At 43.2% G+C, this 15104-nt stretch overlaps 1 protein-coding gene across 16 annotated transcripts in view; it reads left to right on the top strand.

Annotated features, from left to right (window-relative positions):
- The first annotated feature begins 1389 nt into the window (after nucleotides 1-1389).
- The window catches only part of PLCB4 (phospholipase C beta 4), a 216932-nt gene continuing 203217 nt past the window's right edge, over nucleotides 1390-15104 (top strand). For 10 of the 16 annotated variants that reach the window (XR_012628365.1, XR_012628366.1, XM_074864410.1 and 7 more), the window contains exons 1-2: nucleotides 3538-3665; nucleotides 10084-10177. The gene's annotated coding sequence lies outside the window, so the exon portion shown is untranslated. Of the gene's footprint in view, nucleotides 1419-3537; nucleotides 3666-9817; nucleotides 10178-15104 lie in introns of those variants that run through there. The other 6 variants (XM_074864407.1, XM_074864408.1, XM_074864402.1 and 3 more) reach the window with 4 other exon arrangements.

The following is a 15104-nucleotide window of genomic DNA, read 5'->3' as shown; positions in this document are numbered from 1 at the left end:
AAAATTTTGCCTTGGACAACCTGGAAATAAACCACTAAGAATAAACTCCTTTGTGTGGATTTTGTAAGACATAGTGGGGTTGTGATTGTAAAATATCCTGCACCCTTGTATCAGATAAGAAACAAAAGCAAAAGATCATGTTACTTTACCAAGCTTTTGATGTCTTTGAAAAAATAATTTTTAATCTGAAAACGCTGCAGCTTGAGTAGGTTCCTCTGAAGACAGCTGTAGTTGCTGACATGATCAGGTGATGTGGTGCTCTACCTCTACCAGAGGCAACCATTTTAAATGCACCAGGTTTCAGCTGATCACTTCAGAGGTTAGGATTTTTCTGCTGTGTTTCCTGGGGCATTTTGTTTTCAGCTGACATGAACTGTTGGCACTGTTCATCGTTTATGAAGTCTTCTTTCTAAGTCACAAGGATGAAATCTTTAGCATTTGCATACATTTTATATGTGCTATTTATAAAGCTATAACTAGCAAATGTTGTATTGACAAACCACTCTTAATGAGAGAATATACTAATATTTTGAAAGGAAGAAAATGAAAGAGTACAGCTGTATCTTGACAGCAAGGCAGCAAGTCAACCTAAAAACTAGCTGTAAAATGGGAGATTCTCAGATTCACTCCTAACTCATCCCTAACTGGCCACGTCACACAGACTGCTGAAGTCAGGAGGAAATCAGTGGAGAAATAAAGATGAAAGCGTTGTCAACCGTTGCGCTGCGTTTAGAAGTCCAAGTGTTTACAGAGTCGTACCACAATGAAACTCGCAACATGGGAATTAATCTCGATATGTGGGCCTGACCCTGCCACTTACAGCTGCATGGGGAGTTTCAGACCCTCCGTATGGCTTTACTTTCTGTGACTTTAAACATCTTTTAATGTAAAGTTCCCTTGCTGTTAAAACTGACATTGTCAGTACCCCTAGTTTTCTTGCAGAGCCGTGGTCCTGACAACTGTTCCTTTGATGACTGCCCTTCTTTCAATGAACAAGTCAGGTCAGAGAGCTGACATCGGAAAGGGAAAGACTGTGAAAGAACAAAGAATGGCTTTTTCTAAAGAAACTATACTTCCACTAATTCTGAGATGCCACTACTTGTCTGCATGTCATGCAGTTACACAAAGATTTCGAGTCCCTACATTTTGCCTAAACTGTTTTAAGAACCACAATAATGAAGATAACAGGCCTGAACTGTATTTACCCTGGAATAAAATCCCCTCACACAGGCAGGCAGCCATGACGTATTGTCACGTAGAAGTCATTTTGGGGAGGAAGGAGATAAGAAGTCATGGGAAAAGCCAGACAGCATTATGGACCAGAACAACGGCGTCTGTGCCTACAGCCACTGCAAGCTCTGGGGGTCTGAGTGCAAACCACACAGGGATTCCCAGGGAGAGTCCAACACTGTTTGCTAGTGAGTAAGCCAAATATTTTTTATTACTACTTTTATAATAATTTACTTAATTTACATGCAGCCCAATGGCAAAAAGAAAGAAAGAAAAAAAGCAATGAAAAAGACATGGAGCACTTCATTTGTATACCCACAAATGTATCCATTTCATCTATTTAGAAACAAACGCTTCTGTAACCACAAACTAAAACCTCTTCAGTAGCCCTGTGTCCATCTCACATGCAAGTCAATGCCTTCCATCTTTAACGGCTATAATTGCTGTTCCTATATCCTGTGTGTTAACTCGATCCCTTTAGCCCTGCCAGTGATACTGGCCTTCATCCAGCTCCTGCGCTTTGTTATTTCCTTCCTGCACCTCCTTTTGCATGATAACGCCCACCCTGAGCCTTAGCTTGCTCCCCTCCACGTATTTCTAAAGACCTACCTCTACCACCATGCCTGTGAGGAATTTCTGATTGTGTAGACATAAGCAAATATGAACATCTGCTTAAAATAACACTTGCCTCAATTACAGAAACCCCTCCGTCTGTAAGTCTGCTGCGCTGACAGGCTGTCCCTGAAATCATGCGTCATCATTGCTGCTGTTCTCGGTCACCTCTTTGCTTACTTCTCCACGGCAGCTCCAGGAGCATGGTGTCAGCTCTGGAAGGCAGAATCATTTTTATCACACCCTGGTACAGCACCTGGTGTCAGAGAGGGGGTGTGTCTCATTCTAAGCTGGATTTTTACAGTTTATCATATAGGATAATATCGCATAAGCTCTGGCCACTGTATTACCAGATCGAGTAGTTCGTGGCAACGCAACACTTATTACGACTGTCTAGCAAAACTATTTTACATTTTCTTCCACTGCTTCCTCAGCTCACCCTAGGTAACTTCTTCAGCTGTAGCTTGCTGCCTCTCCTTACTTCTGAGTGCTGCCACCAGCTCTTGGTGGCCGTGGCCCCTTCGGGGTGGTCTGGGCTGCAGGCCCCAGGTGGCCAAACTCGATAACGGTCAGTGTGAGGTTAGTGGTTGGACTAGATGATCTTCAAGTTCTTTTCCAACCTAGATGATTCTGTGGTAATTCCCTAACGAAGTCCGAGCTGGCGGGCTGTAAGAGGAAAAGGGATGGGGAACCTGCTTCTGCTGTAAAACTCAGCACTTGCTTGGTTTTTGTGGGTGTTTAATGTTTCTTTCTTGACATGGAGGAAAACACTTCTTGTGAACTCATGAGGAGGGAAAATTGAGACCAGGTATGCGATGACAGCGACCAGAGGAGCATGGGGGAAGGCATGGGGTGCTACACGGGCAGTCCCTGGCAGCGGGTGGCAGCCAGCAGGGAGCTGTGAAGGGAGCGGCCGGAGGACATTTTGAGAGGGAACGCCACGCTCCTGACCACCCGCGCGCTTCGCTCAGCCTGCTTGCCCAGCCCTGAGCCTCCTGCACCGCTCGCTTCGAGTGTCATTCCAAAGCCCAAGTGTCATTTCGAGACAAAAAAACGTTGAGAGTTAGGGAACCCTCCAGCGGCCTCTGAAAACAGCCCTTTTCCTCTCCGTCTGCGCGTTTCTGCGTCGAAGGCAGCAGGCCTGGCGGGAGCCGGGAGCCCCCGGGGATTTCCTTCTCGCCCATTCAGCCGCCTTTTAAATACATGTAGTAAACACAGGCACGCCGGTGCCGGCATCCCCGCAGGAACACGGCCCTGTGGGCTCTCCGTGTGTATATACCTCTCTAGAGATATGTATATGTGGGCGGGTATGGTATAGCCCCGCGCAGGCGGAGCTCCGCGCCCGCGGCCCCACCGCCCACTTGCCATGCGCTGCCCGCGGCCCTGCGCGGCGGCGGGGCGAAGGCGGCGGGGGGGGGGGGGGGGGGAGGCGGGTGTCCGCGTCCTGCTGAGGGGAGAGCGCGGCCCGCCCAGCCCAGCCCAAGCGGCGGCGGCTGGAGCAGTGGGGGGATCCCCGTTCCCCGCCGCGTTTCTCTGCGCTGCGGGGGTTGAGGCGGGCGCGGCGGGGCCGCCGGGGCGGGGGAGGAGGAGGAGGAGGAGGAGGAGGAGGAGGAGGAGGAGGAGGGAAGAAGGGGGGGGGGAGGAGCCGCCGCCGCTGTGAGGCGGGCGGGTTGCTCACACACACACAGAGTGTGCGGAGGAGGAGGAGGAAGGAGGAGGAGGTCGTCGCCTCAGCGCAGCCCCGGCACCCTGCGCGGCGCAGCGGGGCCGGCGGCGGCGGCGCCCGCCCTGCCTCCCGCCTTCCCGCCCCGGCGGCGGCTGAGGTAAGGCGGCAGTGAGGGGCTGCGCGCGCGGGGCGGCGGCGGCCGCCGTTGTCGGGGGCGCCGGGTCTGGCGGCGGTGCCGCGTCCTTCACGGCCAGCGGCGATGCCCGCCCGCCCCTCCGGAGGCGCCGGGCAGGGCCGGGCCGTCACCTCGGGCTCCCCGTTCCGCCCGGGGCAGCCGCCGGGCGGCTCTGCCGGCCCCCGGCCTCGGGGCACCGGCCCCGCTGCCTGAGGGGAGAGGGGCGTCCCCGCGCGCGGAGCCTCTGAGGGCGCATCTCGAGGGGGGTGTGTGTGTCAGTGTGTGTGTGTGTGTGTGTGTGTGTGTGTGACCGGCGAGTGAATTCGTCTTCGCTGCCAGCGGTGCTGCTCGCTGTAGTTTCTGAGTGTATCCGGATTTTGTCAGTGCTGGGCGGTGTGACAAATGTTTCTGTGTAGTCAAGTATAACTTTCTTGTGGTGTGCGGGTTTGTTTTTTTTTTTCCTTCTCTTTTTTTTTTTTTTTCCCTTTGGAGAAAGGACGGCTCACCTTTAAAGATTTTTTTTTTTTTTTTTTTTAAATTTCTTTCAGATGTATTGAAAGGTCTTTCGGGATACAAGCTCCTGTGTTGCCCCTGTGTGTGTAGTTTACACAGGCGGTTTTAAATCACTTAGTGGTCATTTTCAAAGCAAGGTGCAAAAACAATGTTTCCATTTTGCCAGCGAGGCTGTGCACCGTATTTGATGCATGTCTTTGAATTATGTGCAGTCAGACACCTGTTACTTAATCCTGTTTATCCTTTCTAGTTACAGTTAGCCAGCCTTGGTCATCTTTCTTTTGAATATCTGAAAATAAATCACAAATATTCTTTGATGCTGGCATCTAGTAGAAACCCAGGAATCTAATGCATTTGTGAGGTATATGATGCGTGCTTGTTAGGTAATACTTTCTCAAAGAGAGATGATTTTTGAAAGTTATAGAATAATCTTTATCTCCGGGGGAGTTTATATAATGTTAAAGTGTCCATGGGGATGCATCTGTAAGGAAGGCGGGCAGTAGGGGATACACAAAATCAGTCTTGCACAGTATAAATCTTCAGTAAAGCGTGCATCGTGTTCCCTTAATACATAAATAATGTTTGTGTTTTCCAAACTTCACTTCATGCTGCACTGTGGAATTTTCAGTTTAATAATTGGAGTTAATGAGGATCCTAGAGAAAATGTCGCATTTCTGATTCTGCAAGAGGATGGAGCAGATTCTTTCATAACGCATTTGTGTTGATGGTTGTAGTCTGTAGTTGAGCAGTTTTAGCAAGCTAATGATACTACTTGCTTAAGGTTATTTTCTCTAACTTCTGAAAGTGTAACGTTGACAGTATTTGCAGGCTTGCTCCTGATCAAGGGTACCTGATATTGCTATATACCATGAAATAATTACTGTTATAGAGAGCTGAGCAGTTTTGTATTGCACAGAGACAGTTTCTAAATGCAAGTTGGGAACAGATTTATTCCTCTCTGCAACTGATAACTTCGTAAAGTAATTAAAAATAAATTACAGATTTCAGGGATGAGAATTGTCTTCTACAACTCTTAATACCACTCTGCCTTCAAATGTCAGTTTTGATTCATCTCTTGATGATATCACTAAAAGCCAGGTATTTAATTGAAAGTCAAACCTCTGGTTAAAATATAACTGCATGTAGCTGTCAAAATAAAATTTTAGGATCCGATTTGATTGCTGGATGTGGATACGTACTGGGTAGAGTAACAAAGCCTTTTATTTTATAGACATGCGCCCACGCACAAGAGCTTTGTTCTAAAACAGTATTTTCTGTCATGAATTTATGCATAGCCTACACTCTCCGCTTTTTCTTAGCATGCAGGGAAGAAAGAACCTTGAGGGGGAAGAGTGAAGGACCAAAAGGGGGAGGAGAGAGAATTCATATGAATTTCCCTTACTGACAGAGGAAATATCTCTCTGTTATCTGTCGCCCCAAATCACTGGTTGTGTTCTGCTTTCACCTTTTCTAAAATAATGGCGAGTTGTTTGGGTTTGATATACGCTGCTGACTTCTGTTGCAGACTTTGGCCATTTGTTGCAGTAATACCTGGCTGCGATGATGAACTTGGGGCTATGCTGTGAGTCTGTCAAGTATTTGTTACAGCTTCGTAGGAACTGATGGCTTTATTTTCACCAGGTTTACATATACTGTGCTGAAAACTTGTAGGGATATAATTTCCATGCTGACTGAGATGACTTATTTTATGTTTCTTTTTCATTTTTAACTTGTCATTTTTTTGTGGTCTACTTGTGCTATTCAGTGGTTTACTTTCCTTGGTGGTTTTAACAGCTTGATTGCTATTCCTTCCCGCTCGTAATTTGCTGAAAACTGAGATCTGAAACTGCTGTTACAATATTTTCTTTAAAACTGAATTAATCCCTTTTTCAGGGGAAAGGGAGAAAGGGACTGAGGAATGCTTACCAGAATTTTAAAAATGAGAACAAAAACTTAATGCAGGCGTCTTACCTAAGAGTGGCTAGTTATGAAAATTGATACCTCATCGATTTTGGGGAAGGCTGGTTTCCTCTGTAGTTTCAATCATCTGTCCCATTAGATCCAGGGAATTGTTGTAAATTAGTTTAGAAGTGAAATTTTCCAAATCATAAAATCTCCGCTTGGTTGTTAGTGGAAATCATTATTAAAGGTTGCATAAGCATTATTTGCAGGATGGCTAATCAGTAGCCTGGGCTTAGTTCCATTCTCTAATAAATAGATGCATTGTGCTACTTCAAAAATTGCAAAATTGATGGCTTGAGTTCATTTACTAATTTTGCAAGATATGTAAGACATCCAGTTTTGGGAAGACTCTTTGATGTCTGCAGAAGTTGCACATAGTGGAGATGTTTATGACCCAGACTGTTAATTCTTCAAAAGTTTTTTGATTATACTGTTTAGGACATCTTATGAAAGATGCATGCATAACACCACATCAGAATTACCTAAGTGCAGGCATCAGAGGCTCAGATAAATTTTATTTGGTGGGACTTTCTGAGAGCAGGCTTTGTGGTCCTTTTGCTGCTGCAGGAAAAGTGTGTGTTGGCTTGACTTTGTCGTGTGATTTTGATTTTTTGACTTTGTATTCCTAAAGATCAGACCTGTAGAGGGCTTGAATATATGGGATGTCAGTGGTATAAATGCCATGAAAATACTGTGCTTGGACATTAACCAGCCTGCTTTGCTTATGTTCTCGCCCTGTGAGCACTAAGCTATGAAAATCTATCTTGTTGGTCCTCACCCATCTTCTTATGGTAGTGGTTTCTATTTATATAAAAAACTTTTCTAAAAAGTTTTGTAAATATGGATAGAGGCTTGCGAAACTGCAGAAGAAGACTGATTCCCAGCCATTCTGGAATTAATTAATCATGCCTAGCAGTAAATTCCATGTTCCAGGAAGACAGGCTAATGAATCTGAGTGCCTGGAGTAGGGCCACGACATGGGGAAGAGTATCGCAACAGCCCTTTCATGGCTGTCCTCACAGTGCTAATGCCCGACTCTGTCATTTTCAGGGCAAGACGCTCCCGAGCAGCTTATGTGAGGCACAGAAATAGTTGGTGCAGCACGACTGTGGCTTCAGAGATTCTTCTTTAGCAGACTTCTGGATGATGAGTTGTCAATCTTTTCCTTGCGAGGTTGTCATGACTGGGATCTTGGAGGAAAATCAATACTTATATTCCCTCCTTTTGAAGACCTACACCAGCTTATATGAGGTAGTGAAGTGCTGTGGGGTTTTTTTTGTCGGTTTGGCTATACAAGTCGTGCTAGGTATCCTCCACCAAATGAAGAACTCATTAAAGTTGTACCAGCCCAACAGTAAAAGAATCTTGATTTTTGTGGAAGAATAAAACTCTCTCTTCCTTTTTACTGAAGAGCCCAGCCCTTAGGCAGACTGTTACAAAGTCGTACTGTCCTGTTTGCCTTGTTTCTGGACTTGGATGAATGGTATTGGTGAATGGTTGTCATGTTTCACCTTTGGAGTTCTAAGGAGCAGCAGTCAGTCTTTCTGTGGGAGGGAACCTGTTCCTGGGCAGCAGTGCAGGCATCACTGAAAGGTTAGGTTGCCTTGACGTAGTGTATCTCCTCATGAAAAAGGAGAAATACAAGGTCTCCAGCTTTTAAGGCCACTTGCCTTTTTCATGGTTTAGGTTTCTGTGGCAGATGGGGCTATTACTTTGATCTCTCTGTGGCTTCCCATTCTCTTACGTTGCCAGTTATTGGTGTTGAGCTCAGTCTTGATCCTGCCCCACCATGGCTAATAGCTGGTCGTGGGACAGGCAGCATAGATCACAAAGACCACAGATACAGCGTGGAGCGGTCTCGCTTGTCCTCCCCTGTTCAACGACCGGCTCCTTTAATGAGTACATGAATCCATAATCTGACTTGCTGCAATTGCTGCATGCTGTCTGATGGAAAAATCTATTCCATAACCAGCAAGTGCTCCTAGTTCCCGATGTGTCTCTCCTCTTTCTTTTTATGATAGCAAGTGGTCAAAACTTAAATAGGTGGTTGGCAGCCTTCATACATCTAAAGTTAGGGCCTTGCTTTCCATTTTATATGGAAGCTGTACTGTACCACCATGAGGCCCTACACTTGGACAGAGTCCCTTGCTTGGTCTTTTCACAAAATAAGAGCATATTCCTTTAACCAGTAATAATAACTGGGAGCTTTAAGCAAATGAGGTGAGGCAGTCTGTTTGGAATGTGGTCTATTGTAAGGTTTGTTTGTGGAGTTCTTGAAATTAGTATCGCTGAAGTAACCACACACCTCTGCCCTCTCAGTTCTGAAGAAGCTGGCTCTATTCAGTTGACTCTGGGATTCTCAAACTTATTTTCTTTGTGAGCTAATCTTGCAATTTGCAATTTTAGAAGACGGTGAGATGTATAACATTATAGATGCTAGGTTCAGGAGTGACTGTTCAGATTGAATACCTTATTCCTTTTCAGATGTTGTACTGATAGATCATTTACTTGAAAAGTTTTAATCTAGGCTTGTTGTTTGCATTCTGTTGTTTTTATGTGTAATACCATCTGAAAATATGAAGAGATAAAAAAGAATTACAGATGTCATCCACCTATCAAATAGTTATATAAAAGCATTTTATATCTGCAGTTGGTCTAGTGATATGCCATCTGAGAGAGAACATATATTCAACCTCAGAAATATTTGCGTGCACTTTGGTAAGGAGGAAATGGGTATGAAAAAGGTATTAAAGAGCAGGCTCTCTACTCTTGATGTTATAGATAGATTTCCTTTTCTAACAATTTCTATATTCAACTTGAGCAATGTGCTCCTGCAGACTGGAAGCAATCAGTCAGGAAGTTAGTGACTAACAAAGGGGGCAAAAAGAATAAGGACTTGGAAGGTTAATAAGAAGCATCTTTTGGATTCCAGTGATCTAGAGTTTCCAGGATCCTGTGAACAGTGTGATGTGGAAAATAACAAGTAATAAGGAAGTTCTATGACAGGTAAGCTGTGGTTTTGAACAAGATAGGTTGGATGAAAGAGCTTCTCATAACAAAGTGGTAACTTTTCCTCCTTGATCTTTTAGGCCATTCCAAAACTCTACGGGGTTTTCTGTTCCCGTTTAATCCTTCTTGAACATAGTTATTTCCCATGCCTGTAATTGCCATGCCTCTCACATTTACTTTTTGGTTGTCCTTCCTAAGCTTGTGGAGATGTTCGTTATTGATGTTGCATGTACAGGATCTTCCCTCCTTTCCTCTTAGCTGAGGCTGTGTTCTGGATCCAGGATTCTTGCCTCTATCTCTGCCATTAGACATCTGTATGGCTGCTGCAGCTGCAAAAAGGAAACATAGGGAGGAAGGGAATTGATAGCTGTAGTAAGAGCCTATTTGTTTTGAAATACACAAATTAGGATAAAAGTTTAAAAAAAACCCACCCAAAAAACAAACAAACATAAAAAAACCCCAAACAATTTTGAATATTGATACCTTCATGCAAGTTGCGTTTTTTTGTTACGTAGACACCATAAGGACATGTCACTCTAATTCTTACAGCATTCCTCTTGGAAAAGAGTGAGTGGAAATGGAGGATGAATGCCTCATTGGGAAGTAGAGCCATGGAGTGGTTACTCTGGCTGGGCTAATGTGATCTGTTGAACCAGAGTTGGTATAATCTTTTCTATGAAGGACCCTGATCAGAGAAGGAAAAGCATTTTTGGAGGAGGAGGGGGAGCGATGGGGCAAGAGGCTGATGAATTTGCAGTAGGTTTGTTTGCAGAGATGACAATGAAGCATAACTGTTAGAGGAGAGGTTGGGTGACAGTGGTGTGGTGATGAAATGAACTGTGTATTGCTCCTAAATCTCAACTGCAAGACAGACAGTGGCTGCTGGATGATTTTTTTTTTTTTTTTTTTTTTTCAGATATAGTTCTTGAGGATTGGTGCAGATTAATTGGGCGCTCTGCTGGATTCGGAGAGCTGTACTGCATGTCTGACATCAGCAAAGAATAGACTGAGTAATTATTGCTTTCTGGTCTTTCAGTCTGTGTTATTTGTGTACTGCTTCCCTAGCAAAATATGCTTAGGAATAATTGTCATACATTAAATGACAAGGGAAGATGGAATGTGATTGCAGGTATATCAGAGCAGATTGCAAATTAGGTGCTGCAGTCTGGCATAAGAGCTGTTAGTTGCAGGTAATGTGAATACTTCAGCATCACTGCTCAGCTTCTAATTTTCACATTGGAAATCTCCTGTATCTGTGTATGCTGCAGGTGCAGGGGAGCTCTTGGAAATTCCCCTCAGTGTGTCTGCCGTCCCTCACATGATGCGCTTATCTGCTTTGATTGGTGAATTCCCATGCCGAAGCAGAAGGTGGGGGTTTCTGGGGGCGGGGGAAGGAGAAGGGGAGGGGGGGAAGAGGAGGGGAGAGATGTGACCTGGGAGAATAATTGAGAGCTCAAATAGGGCAGCCTGAGTGGGGAGGAGATTCAGCTGCTGCTGGTTGTCCTGGGGGGTGTCGGTGGTGCCATATTCTCCCAGGCACAACAGCTGGGGCTGTGAGAGCCTGGCAGGCTCTTCTGCTTGCTCTAAAGCTGGGAGAAGAAGCCCCTGCTGTGCATCCACATTTACCCAGTGCAGGGACTGGTGGTCCTGCAATCTCTGCTGCGACTGAACTGAGAGTGATTGCTTCCAAATCCTTCAAATCCGGCAATATCTAGCAGAGTCTGGCTGTTCTTTTTTGCTGATGCTCTGGTTTTCAGCTATGAGATACATAGTGGCTTTTCACTGACCCGTGACTATAGCAGGTGGCAGGGAAGAGAAATAATTTCTGAGGAGACCTTGGCTCAGGTCAGAATGAAACGGATATAGTTTTTTAGGTGGAGAGGTTGCTGCTTCCCTACATTCAGATATCATTGGTATAATTTTGCTAACCTCAAGCAGACCCTTGTCCACTTGGATGCATCCTAAAGCATTACGTATGTTTGGCCCTGCATGCTTTTCTTCTTCCCTTCCCAGACTGAGAAAGTACTGGAATCTGCATATATGCCTGGCCTGGCCAACAGATATTGATAAAATGGTCTCCTCTGAGATATCTTAATGAGAGAAGAAGGTTAACCAGGAAAAGTCCTATAAAAAACATAGTTTATAACTGTGTGTCTTTATACAAGAAAATGTCTTAACGCTTAAATTAGTCTTTGCATCAGGTAGTAGAAGTATTTGCACTGCTTTTATGGGATTGATTGCCATCTCTTCCCTTGTTGAATTAATGAAGACTGACACCTTGGAAGAAGCATATGGTACTTAACTGGACTTGCCCCAGAGAGAGTTAAAAAGTTGGTGTAGTGCTGGTGGACTTGGTAACCTGTTTTGGTACTTTTGTGAATGGATGTATGGATTGCATGCGTAGGAGAGAGTACCCCAAATGCCTCTGTTGAGACCTTAGCTGTTTAATTACCTTTGCATTGAAAAAGAAAGTTGAGGATCACTTAGTTTTCTGGGTTGAGCTGGTAGTAAAGATGTACAGATGCTTAGATGGATAGGAAAAAGAAACAACAGTTTCGCTCTTCTGCATTTTGCTTTTACCTCTCTGGAGAGCTGTGTGATCACTACTGTGGAGAACTGTTGAGTGTTGTTCCTATTGCATGCTTCTGTTCGGTTGGTGTGGAAGGTATAAATCTTAATTTCTGCTTGTCTGGTTGAGTTCATTTAGAAGAATGCTTATTAATGAAGTCTGTACTGCAAAGTTGTGGTCCCTGTGTGAATAGAGGAGTCGCAACTCACTTAGACCTTTATCTGGTAGTCCATCTCGCATCACTGTGTCTCTGCTGCATCATCATTTTCAGTGCTGATCCTTTCACTCAAAAAAAGAAAATGTGTTGGTTTTTGGCTACATTGACAGTCTATCAGTTGATTTATTCAGTGGTTGGGTTGGTTGTTTTTTTTTTTTTGGGTGGAGGGGGTGGGTGGGGGGTTGTGTGCGTTGGGTTTTTTTAAAGGTAGATAAAGGGTGCTCTCCAAGTTTTGTGCAGATCCCTGTGTGCTAGTTTCTAACGCCTTTTCCTGGGGTGAACTAAAAGCCTTGTGTAGCTTAAATCCATTTCCAGATGCGGGGAAATCAAAAGTATACATTTGCAGTAATTCTTTGCTATACAAACACATATTTATTTTGTAAATACTTCTTGTATTTTAAAACACATGAGGTGAAAGCAATACTTACATGAGTACCTGTGAACTGGCATGAAGTAGACCACTTCCAAAAAGAAAAAGTGAGCGTTATTGCTGGGGATGGTTTTTTTAATAATGATCTTTGTTACGCTTCAGTTTTCAAAACTAAATCAACTGAATCAATATGTCAAAAAATACATGCTCTGATTTATGTATCTTTGATTTAGTTATACTCAGTTAAATAAACAGTGCCCTGTAATCTTCACTGATCTCACCCTGCTTTCATTTCTAATTTATCCTTGAAAAGACACTGTTCACTTTAATTTAGTATAACCACCTCCCTTCCCCACAGTAGAACAACTGAAGATGAATATGTGTGAAAACAAAGATATAATCACAGCTCTCAGATATTTGATATGTTAAAACCGCCTATTAAATTGATCTGAAATTACGTGGAAAGATATACAGGTAGTTCTTCAGGTAATTTTGAATCGTCAAATGGTTGACACAGTGAGTAGTTTTCCATGATTCAGGTGCTGAGCAATGTGGGGATTACTTTAAGGCTTTTGAAAACAGATTTTGAAATTCACAGGTAGAAATGGCAGAGGGAATTACATTGCTGTGTTAACCATTACATTATACAGTTTTAAGAAGTTGGCTCCATCCCACTGTAATTTAGTGTCAGAATGTTTGCTCTGTATTTTCATGTAACTTTCTCTCTCTTTTTTTTTTTTTTTTTAAATGGAATTGTTTTCTTTATGGAGCACAATCTTAGTACAACAAAATAGGAGAGATTTTTCCAGTTGTGTGAAAGTACATTAGCCTTTTTGTGGGCTTAGTTTTTGTTCTATTTAATTTTTTCTAGAAGAATTTTCTAATTTTCCCTTAGTAAAGGCTGATGATATCTAAAGGAATAACCCCTACCTTTAGCAGAATTTAAATACCCATGGAGACCTTCATGAGTAATTTGGAATTTTAACGAAAACTTGGATTGCGAAGGTGTTGCCTCACCTGGTTCATCAGAAAGATGTGTGGAAGTATTTCTTCAAAGCGTTAGAGGTAGTAATTATCAGAGTAGGGTGTCAGTTTTGTTAAGAGCTATATACCTAAAAGTTGTAAAATTGTAGACCTATGGTATTCTTTAGGTGAGATATATCTCTTCCTTAAAAAGTAATTGGTAATTTAAATGATGATTGCTTTTCTGGTAATGCTTAATTTTATACACCATTACATGGACTCCCTCAGTTACTAAGAAGCAAACTCATCATTTCAATTAAAAAGTCAGTGCTTCTGTATACATGAAATACAAATAAATTTCTGGCTGTCTTTTTTTCTTTTTGCAGAAGTTGAAAAAAAATACTCGGTTAATTTTAAATCACATAAAGGAATTCTTATTTAAAGATGACTGAAAGCGGATGAATCTTTTCTTCCTTTTACCTTTTTATGCTATCATCATGTCTTGAGTTTTAGAAACTGAAGAATATTGTCTTAAAGGCTTTGGCAGGGCATGTTTTGCTTAGCTGAGTTGTCTTCAGTTCAGCTGGTAATTAGCACATCTCTTAATGACTGAAACAGTTTAACAAAAGTTGGCTCTTTATGTTCAGGAATGTTATTGACAAAATGCGGGTGTTACAAGCATGTAACCGAAGTCAATTTGAGCCCTTCAACTCAAAATCACTTTGTGCCTCATCTAAGGTGCCTTTTGGAAGGTTGTTGCAATTCATCTGTTCTCTTACTGTAATATTATTGGGTTAACGTGTCTGCAGTTTTATCAAGGAAGATTCATAGGCCAAAACTGTGTGTGTCCACTTACTGGTCTGTTCCTTTCATTGTTAAAAGGGAAAATAATAATAGAAAACATAACCGTGTGAGGAGTACCTACCTGGAGATGTGGTTTGTTCTGTTCTCCGTGCAGCTCATTCAGAGCAAAGCCCATGGGATAAGGATTGGTGAGATGTGTCCTCTAAAGAACTGATGAGAAACAGGGTATATAAACTTTACTGTTTATTTTCCTCTTACATCTTCCATTCTTGTTTGGGCTTGATATCGTAGGTAGCTCTGTAGATCACGTCTAGCTTTGTGCTGCTAGTGTTGCGTTCTCATTTGGGCCATGTTTTGGCCTTGCAAAAGTTAGAGCAAGTCACTTAATTTTTACCTTCCCTGTGGCTTCCTATCTTTAGGAAAGAGACAGGGAATGGAGGCAGGGAGGAAGAAGGCGACTATTCTATCTGATAGATGATTGAATAGCTTCTGTCTTATTGTTTGTTTTGTTTAGTTTTTTTTAATCTTGCATTTTGACGTGACAACAGAAGGGTAACGGGAATCTAAATAGTGTCAGGAGTTACTTGGCGGGAGGTATGCCACCTATGAGAAATAAAACTGACCTGAGTACAACATGCTGCCACTGTACAAACTCAGCCCTTCAGAGCTTGAGATATCATTAAATCAGTCTGTGCATTTTTGTCATGGTTTGAGCCCAGAGGGCAACTGAGCACCATGCAGCCGTTCACTCACCCCTTCCCCCCTAGTGCTGGGAAGGAGAAAAATGGATCAAAAGGCTCAGGAATGGAGATAAGGACAGAGAAATGTTGCTCACCCATTATAGTCACAGGCAAAAGACAGGCTCATTGGGGGAAGGAAAAAACGGACATCACTTTAATTCAGAACACTAACAGCAGCAACACTTAACAGACAGAATGGGACAATGAGAAGTATTACGGTATCTTAAAAACACCTTCCCCCCACCCCTCCCTTCTTCCCAGGCTCAGCTTTGTT

This window comes from Strix uralensis, chromosome 3, assembly GCF_047716275.1.
Source record: "Strix uralensis isolate ZFMK-TIS-50842 chromosome 3, bStrUra1, whole genome shotgun sequence".
In the NCBI taxonomy this organism is placed as follows: domain Eukaryota; kingdom Metazoa; phylum Chordata; class Aves; order Strigiformes; family Strigidae; genus Strix; species Strix uralensis.
Note: the sequence above shows the minus strand (reverse complement) of the source record. Positions and strands in the feature narration are given on the sequence as shown.